Here is a 9,392-nt window from a genome sequence, read left to right as displayed (position 1 = left end):
CCTCCTTGGCCTTGTCCCTCCCTATCTTTGTAATCTCTTCCAGCTCCATAATCACATTGCGTCCTCCTGTGCATTGCTAACTTCCTTCCACTATTGGCAGTCATCCCCAGCTCTACAGTTTCCTTTTGCACCCCTCCACCTCTCTCTTTGTCGCCCCCCCCCCCCCCCCACTCTCTCGGTCGCCTTCTTTAAGCTCCTCACAGCCCCATCAACTGTCCTAACCACTCTTCTTTAGTTCCATTTTTTTTGTCGATAAAGGCGCCATATGAATGCAAATTGTTGTAGTTCTGCTGCTAAAACTGTCAATATTGCCAGCCAACCATGACCTATTTATGATAAATTATAAGAATATACACTTGTGATCACTGCTATTTAAAATAATAACCCGTACTTTAGAAAGATCACTGTCAAAATGTAATTTGTGCACACTTAAATAAAGCTCCACGCAACCGTCCGGGCGCTGGGACCCGGTGGAAGCCCAGGCGGCTGGCTCCGGGAGTGGGTCCGAGTGCAGCAGAGCCAGCGGAGCAGATCCCGGGGAGCCCGGCAGCGGTAGCGGCAGCGAGGTAGTATCAGCGCAGGCAATGTGAACGGAGCCGAGCCGAGTGGAGCGGCACTGCGGTGGCAGCCGCGGATCGGCACCGGGACGGGGAGCAGGGAGAGCGGGCAGCAGAGGTAGGAGCAACCGGGCTAGTCCCGGGGCAGAGAAACACTGAGAGCCGAGAGTGTCTCTAAATAACAGAAATCAGGGGCTTTGTGTCAAATAGAAATCAGGAACATTGTTGTGCTTGTAATAACAGAAATCAGGGATATTATTGCGTCTAATAACAAATCAGGGACATTGTGTCTAATAACAGAAACCAGGGACATTGTTGTGTCTAATAACAGAAACCAGGGACATTGTTGTGTCTAATAACAGAAACCAGGGACATTGTTGTGTCTAATAACAGAAACCAGGGACATTGTTGTGTCTAATAACAGAAACCAGGGACATTGTTGTGTCTAATAACATAAATCCCCCAGTTCTAGATTCCCCCACAAGGGGAAACATCCTCTCAGCATCTACCCTGTCAAGTCCCCTCACAATCTTATGTTTCAATAAGATTACCTCTCATTCTTCTGAACTCCAATGGGTACACGCCCCACCTGTCCAACCTTTCCTCATAAGACAACCCCTTGGTCCAAGGAATCAGCCAAGTGAACCTTCTCTGAACTGCCTCCAATTAGACAAGGAGGCCAGAACTGTATGCAGTACTCCAGGTATGTACGCAGGTACTGGATGTACTCAGTACTCCAGGTATGGTCTGTACAGTTGCCCTGTACCACTGTAGTCCCTACTTTCATACTCCACCCTCCTCGCAATAAAGGACAACATTCTATTTACCTTCTTAATTACTGTACCTGCATGCTGTTTGTGTATCATGAGCAATGACACTCGGATCCCTCTGTACTGCAGCATTCTGTAGTCTTTCTCAATTGAAATAAAATTTTGTTTTTCTATTCTTCCTACCAACCTCACATTTTTCCGCATTACACTCCATTTGCCCTGTCACTTAATATTTCTGTCCCTTTGCAGACTCTGTGTCCCCCTCACAACTTACTCTACCACCTGTCTTTGGATCGTCAGCAGATTTGGCTACAAATGCACAATACAGCCAAAGGACTGACCACCCATTGCATATTGCAAAGTGTAGCTGTTGCATAACAGATCCACAGGCAGCTCTCAGTTGGAAACAATCGATGGTCAGACTGTAGGGCTTTCTGTAATAAGATGAGGAAAAAGTATATTAAATTAATAGTTGAAATAAGTATCAGAATTAGCACTACCATGCTTCTTCCTTGCGGCATTGTGTGGGGCTGATGCACCAGGACACAGCTGAACAAACTCGTACTGTAATTAAAACTGCAAATGCAGGTCAGGCAGCATGCATGGACAGAGAAACAAAGTTAGTGTTTTAGCTCTGTGATACTTCACCAGAATGTTGACCGAGCTGAGTGTTCACCAGCCTTTTCTGTTTGTCTTTCCGATTTCCAGCGTCCACAGTGTTTTGCTACCATCATGTTGTACATTAATCACAGGGACATAACCTGGGGCTGCAGTACTCTGGTGGTCTAGTCACCTAACAGCCTGGTCTAATAATGGAGAAATCGTGAGTTCAAATCCTACCATGCCAAAGAATTTAAATTCAGTTTAAAATTCATTTATGGGATGGGGCATTGCTGGCAAGATTGGCATTTATTGCACATCCCTGGTCGCTGTTGAGAAGATGGTGGTGAGCTGCTGCCTTCAACTGCTGGAGCCACATATAAATGTGAAAATTATGGTGCAGTGCCCATTTGACATTCCTTGTGGTGAAGGTCCTCCCACACTGCTGTTAGGGAGGGAGTTCAAAAACTTTAACCTGGCAGTCATGAAGGAACAGTGACACATGTCAAAGTCAGGATGGTGTGTGGCTTGCAGGTGGTGGTGTTTCCGTGTACCTTGGTGTTCATGCTCTTCTAGGTGATAGAGGCTGTGGCTTTAAGAGGTGTTGTTGAAGAAGCTTTGCTGAGTTGTTATACTGCATCCTCGCTGTCGCCTCTCGCTATATTCTGCAGCACCCCCCTCCTCCCACCCCGAACATCACCTCAATCTGACAGTCAACCCTAATATTTGCTGCTTAATACAGTTCAGGAATTGTGGAAAATTTCAATACTGTTTTCACAAGGCACGGTTACATTGGGACTTGCTATTCATTTGTTATCAAATAGTAATCATAAAGACCCATTAAGGTATAGTTTCCCTATGGAGCTGAAATGAGGTCTGTGTCGATCGCTTTGGATTTCATCCTATCAAAATGATGAAAACTCACTGATGCTGCACACATAAATGTAAATGTTATTATGCATTGCCCATTTGACATCCCTTGTCCCTATCTTTTTATATTAAGAGATACAAGTTGGAACAGATAGGTCCTATAGTGTTGTCTGTTCAGTCATAATTATTCCTGAACAATCCTGAAACGAACCTCAGAGGAGATCTTTATCTATGATCGAAACAAAAAAAAACAAAGAAATGATGGACAGAGAGTTGGACACAGACAGCTGCGGAGGAGAGAGTGGGCAGGGGAGAGAGCGAGAGTGAAAGAGAGATAGACAGAGAGGAATGAGAGAGACGGACAGGGAAAGACAGAGAGAGAAAGAGTCACAGAGAAGGAGATGGACAGAGAGGAAGAGTCTAAGAGACAGGGGGCTGAATTGTACGCTGGGGGCGGTTCCCCATCGTCCATATAAACGTCAGGGGAGCGCACGCCCCCCACACTTTGCCTGGCTTGCCTTGCAGCCATTTAATAGGTGTTGGGCTGCAAATTGACTTCAAGTGGACCCTTTGGGGAGGAAATCCCGTCTCTGAGCATTACTGGGCAATCAATGGCCGGCAGCTCTCTGGTCCCAGCGGCGGCACAGGGAGCACTGGCCGCTGCTGGGACTGCAGCCCGTCCCAGAGAGAAGCGAGCTGAGAAGAAGCCTGGACTCTCTAAGTCCGGGCTCTCATCGGCGCCAGGCTGGCAGGCCCCAGCGAGGTGAGCGGGATGAGGAAGATGAGGGTGCTGGGTGGGCAGAGTATGGAGGAGGGGAACCCATGGAAGGAAAAACCTTGGGTGGGTCTCTGATGGGCACAGGGAGCCTGAAAAGGAAGCACTCCCTATTACCCAGTCTGCAGCCCACCCAGAGGCGGGCTGGACAGTGGGCGCATGTGTCCCACTGCCATGGGTAAACTCCCAGCAGTGTAGGGTGGAGGTTCTTACGTGCGACAAGGGTGAGTGAGCTGACTGATGTCTTCCCACTCATGGTAAAATTGCAGCGGGCTGGGGATGAGTGGGTAAGCGCTTGGAATGGTGCCCCTGGCATGGTGCCCAATTTTACAGTCCTCACTCCACCTGCAAACTTCCCCTGGGAGGGTGGGGGGCATAAAAGTCAGCGTATAGAGAGAGAGAGAGGGAGACACATACAAGGCAAAGTGGGAGAGGGTGTGGGGTGTGTGGTGTGGGCAAGAAAGAGAGACAGACAGACAGGGCTGAGAGGGGCAGACAGAGGAAGAGACGGAGAGAAAGAGACAGAGAGGAAAAGTCTGAGAGACAGAGAGAGAGAAAGAGAGAGATGTAAAAAGAGAGGGATGGACAGTGAGAGGCAGCAACACAGAGACTTAGAGAGAGTCAGACAGCATGTGGGTGGAGGAGAGAGAGAGAGAGATGAGTGAGAGAGACAAAGTGAGGGAGATTACAACAGCATTATGTTCAGCTATATTGACCTAGGTGAGCAACTTGGAGAACGATTGCTGAAGTAGAGAGAAAGTACTTAAAGTGACTTGGGTGGGGTTGGTGAAATGCGGTGGCATTTGAGAACAGCACTTTATGTAAAGCTTTATCACATCTGCTGAATGTGGACAAGTCAGCAAAGCGCAGAACTTCCTCTGTTTTGGAAGCTGCATGTCCTTTATATTGTCCAGTAATTAATGCATGTTAATATGTCATCCCTCAGATCTAAAGGAGCACATCAAGCACCTGTTGCTCAGTAAAGGGCAAAGTGCCTCTCTGGAGAGTCAGGGGTTTAAATGTAGAACTGTTTTCCAGGTAACAAGGTGGATTCATGTGAGGAGTATCTTAGTCAAACAACAGTCATGTTCATTTCTGGTAGGGGAAGTAATAGAGGAAGTGAGTGAAACTGACTATTGTCTGCCTTTAGTTCTGATCATTTATTTAAGGCTTGTTATGGCTCTTGGGGTCAGTGATGTCACCATGTCTGCCTCTACCATTGGAATGAAGTTTACCCTTGCTCTATTGTCATTGGTCGACTAACAGAAATAAAGTCTTCCATTTTTGTAGCACCTTTCCCAGCTTAAGGAAACCCCAAAGCTCTTTACAACCAGTGAAGTTTTTTGAAGTTTAGTCCACTGTTGTAGTGTAGGAGACATGGCTGCCAATTTGTAAACAGCAAATTGAAACATATAAGATTGTGAGGGGACTTGCCAGGGTGGATGATGAGAGGATGTTTCGCCTCATGGGGGAATCTAGAACTAGGGGACGCAGTTTCAAAATAAGGGGTCTCCTATATAAGGTGGAGATGAGGAAGAATTTCTTCTCTCAGAGGTTTGATAGTCTGCGAAATTCTCTGCCTCAGTGAGCAGTGGAGGCTGGGTCATTGAATATATTCAAGGCTGAGTTAGACAGATTTTCGTTCTTTCAGGGAGTCAAGGGTGATGGGGAGTCAGGCAGGAAAGTGGAGTTGAGGCCACAATCAGGTTAGCCATGATCTAATTGAATAGTACAGCAGGCTCAAGAGGCCGAATGGCCTACTCCTCCCATTTATTATGTTCTTACCTTGCACATCAGTAACGAGATAAATGACCAGATGATCTCTCTTTTGGTGCTGTTTTCTCACTGTTTGTATCTTTCTACCGAGCCTATCTTGAAACCTTTCTCCTCTGATTCCGTTTGCTTCTCTGGTGTTGAAACCATCTTATCTGGAGATTAGCTTAACAAGCCTATGTGAAATTCCTTTGTCTATTATTATTTTAATGGCAATATTAACTTATTTAATAGAGAGCTCATAATGAGTTCAATCATCAATTTTATGCACAAAATCATTTCAAGGCCTGAGTCTGTGTTGAAAATTGCCAGTGCTGTGATTCTTTCTGCCCCAATATGTACTGATGATCTTTGGCATTAACCCCGCTTCCTGGCTGAGCAGCAGACCATGCACCAGCTGCCTATTCTCCATCCTTTTTTAATCAGTGCACTCTCCAGTCCTGGGCACTTTACAATTCCATTCTGTTGTAAGTTCTCAGTTAATTGTATAGATGTAGATCAATGATGGTATTCCCTCCTAAAGCAGGGTTAGACTTCATCTCTGACATGGTCTCTCTATTTCCTTTGCTATTGTGACTGAAGGCAGTCTGTCGGTGGGCCTATATTTTACTGATCGCACAGCGGTCTGCCCTTCCATTTCTTCTAGACTGGCTATAGATGGTCTCAACCACTATTGGCTTTCATGGCACAACATTAATATAAAGTGGTCAAAAGTATTGAAGGAGGTGTTACTTTCTGCAGAGAGTGCCAAGAATGTGCAACTCAGTGCCACATCATGCGGTTGAAGCAAATAGCTTGGTGCGTTTAAGACGAGGCTTGATGCACGTATGAGGGAGGAGGGAATGGATGGGATATGAGGGCAGGATAGGAGAGGTTATTAGAGCGAGAGGAAGCTTGTTTGGAGTATATCCACTGGCATGGACCACTTGATCCAGTTTCTATGTTGTAGATTTAATGTAATTCTGTATAATATTTTCTGCCACAGTCTCCTTCATTGACCACATCAGAGCTGTCCTTTACTGCTCATTTTAACTGTTGAGAGCAACACTTGATAGTTACTTCTAAGACAGCTGAACTGATAGAAAACAGATTGAATTGATATTATTTTACAAGAATTAGTGTGGTACAATCAACATGGATAAGCAAGAGATATGGCATTTGTATTGGACCAACATTCAAATCAGTTGTTGTCTCTGGCTTGTTGTTAGAGAAAATGTTTGATTTACCTTACCTTTTGGTTTTGACATTCTCATTGGACTTAATAACAAAGCCAATAGCGCCTCGGGATTTGAGTCAGAGGTTGTGGCTACGAGTCCCTCTCCAGAGACTTGGCACACAATCCAGGCTGACGCGTTAGTGCAGTGATGAGGGAGTACTGCAGCATCACAGGTGCCATCTTTCAGATGAGAGAACCACTTAAAATATAGTGAAGTACAACATTAACCAAGAAGCAGCTGGCAAGATATATCCAAGAATTTGAAATCCACATGGAAAGCTCCAAAGCAAAATCGGAACTCAGAATAAAGAAGGCTGGAATTTGTATACAGCATGTAAACAGAGCCAGGATTGGCCGATACTGAGAACAATCTTTGTAAACAAGTAAAAAAGCAGTTGTCCTAGGTCATGGTGAGGTGACTTGGTTTAGAGAGCTGTGCCAAAAGGAAGAGGAGCAGGCACAGGGACCAGCAACTGGATTGGGAAGCCCGAGTAAAACGGTGGCTAGGATAGGAATATTAAAGAGGCCAGAAAAAGGTGAACAGAATTGTCCAAGGGGTGGAGGTTGGGTGTAGTAGGTATGAAGAAAGGTAAATCATTGGCTGATCTAACAGGGAGCACACAATGACTTGGGGGCTAGAGCCTCAAGTACTGCTCGGTGAAGGGATCCTTGTGTGTGCAAACTGAAGGTGGGAGAGGAGAGGCAAGAGAATGAAAAGAGGGGGATAAAAACAGAAAATGCTAGAAAAACTTAGCAGGCCTGGCAGCATCTGTGGAGAGAGAAACAGAGTTAATGTTTCGGGCTGAATACGACTCTTCTTCAGAAGGAGGGAGAGTTTCGGAAAGGAAGTGAATATAGAAAAGTAAGATTTACATGAAACAAGGTAGAAGATGAAAGGTTTTCTGGGAAGAAATCAAAATGAATGAGTGGGGGAGAGAAAGTTGAAAAAAGCTACTCACAGTTCCTCAACCCTTATGCATCATTCCCTGCTTGTCTGTACACGACCAGTAAAACCACTTGTTCACATACTAGACCCAAACCAGCCAATGTTGGGTTAGGTGTTCGTTTTGACTCAGTGGGCAGTTCTCTTGCATCCGAATCAGAAGGATATGGGTTCAAGCCCCTCTCCAGAGTCTTGACTCATATTCTGGTCTGATGCTCCAGTGCAGCGTTGAGATTCCATGGCATCATTTTGGAAAAGAGTTAGTGAGCTGTTCTGATCAACATTTATTTCTAAACCGATGACACCAAAAGAGGTTGATTGGCCAATTAATTCACTGTCTATGGAGTTGGCGTTTGCACATTGGCTGCTGCACTTCAGGTAGAATTCATTGGCTGTGAAGTAATTTGGAACATCCTGGAGGATGTGAAAGTTGCTATATAAATACAAGTTCTTTCTTTCCTTTGCTAATTTAGTGAAAATGTAGACCTGATTGTAACCTGTGCAAAATACAACAAACCATCTTTAATAATATTCCAAAGACCATTCATGGGAAACAGTTAAATGTTACACACAAACTCCAAAATCAAAATCCTAAAACAAAATGGCTGATCTGAAATGCTGGCTGTAATGTTACTTTATCACTTAAGGTAATTAGCCTTCTCATATAATCGGATATCTGACCCGTTCTGGCAGAATCCCATAACAATGAGTTTATACCAAAAGTTTCTTGGCCCAGTAATATGTTTGTTTTGCCTCTACTTGTTTCTATTCACCTGTTGAATATTTTGCGGGTGAACTGCAAGGTTTTAGGAAGGGGAACTCCCCCCTGCCTCTGCCCCTGCCTCCTGTGTATCTCTGAACAAGCTGTAATGGTTGCTGAACTAAACTTTGACCCTGCCCACACAACAAAGGAACTGTGGCAGCAAGGGTGTTGTGGGGCGGCCAATGACACTGCTTTCATAAAACATTTTAGGCCAACATCAGAGACTCCACCCAATTCATCTGGCACAGAGCCTGACCCTTTAAACATTCCCCTTCTGAAATAAATGCAACTCAATCCTAACCCTAAAACCAAGGTTTATTGTCCATCCAAACTCTAGCCCTGAGACTAAACCTAAACTCCACCTTTAAAAAGAGTAAGTTCCCCTATCTCTAACCCAGGAAGGTTTTATTCAGGAGACAGGTTACAAGGCTGTGGGGAGCAGGAACAAAGTGAGACGACATTGGCTGAGGGGTGGGATTAATTAATTAGATGCTGGTGAGGGGTGGAAGCTTGAATCAGTTAAAGATAATGCTGAGTAAATCTCACGCCAATCCCTGTGCTTATGTAAGTGACTCTAATCAGCACCTTCTCAGCATAAAGAGCGAGAAAAGGATGTTGTCTTCTTCCTGCCAAATGCTCCTCATCTAAAAACTCAAAGATTAGAATAGCTTTAAGCACTTGAGATTCTCCCACTTGGCACTTCTCAAGAGATGTGATGGCCATTCTTAATCATTCTGGTTCCGATCTGACATCTCTGCTCTGCTCCGCAGCACAGAAATCCTGCACAGTCTCTTCACCTTTGCCTTCCCTTTGGCTTTTGATCTTCTACCTGAGGCTACTCCTGAATGTTGATGCTGCTCTCGCTGTACTCCAGTGTAGCTCCTCTTGCTGCTCACTCTTGGATCTGGCCTTTCCTGGGTCTGGCCTTTCCTGGGTCTGGCCATTTATCTAAAGCTTCCCAATCATCACCTCCCAACTTGAGCAATTTCCAAGCCCCTTCAATACTTTAGTGTTCACCGTCTCCCTGAACCCATAGCCCTGTCACCTGCCATAGCCCCTAGTTCCAGTGCCTTTACACCCAAGTCAAAGTACCCAAGTGTTTGTGGCCCTCATTTCACAACCCAC

At 45.3% G+C, this 9,392-nt stretch overlaps 1 protein-coding gene across 5 annotated transcripts in view; it reads left to right on the top strand.

Annotated features, from left to right (window-relative positions):
- Positions 1-515: 515 nt before the first annotated feature.
- camkk1a (calcium/calmodulin-dependent protein kinase kinase 1, alpha a) overlaps positions 516-9,392 on the top strand; it is a 218,979-nt gene continuing 210,102 nt past the window's right edge. For 4 of the 5 annotated variants that reach the window (XM_078548728.1, XM_078548730.1, XM_078548731.1 and 1 more), the window contains exon 1: positions 516-675. The gene's annotated coding sequence lies outside the window, so the exon portion shown is untranslated. The remainder of the gene's footprint in view (positions 676-9,392) is intronic. The other variant, XM_078548729.1, reaches the window with a different exon arrangement.

Source organism: Cetorhinus maximus, chromosome 9 (assembly GCF_964194155.1).
Source record: "Cetorhinus maximus chromosome 9, sCetMax3.hap1.1, whole genome shotgun sequence".
Taxonomy (NCBI): domain Eukaryota; kingdom Metazoa; phylum Chordata; class Chondrichthyes; order Lamniformes; family Cetorhinidae; genus Cetorhinus; species Cetorhinus maximus.
This window is presented reverse-complemented; position numbering and strand designations above follow the sequence as displayed.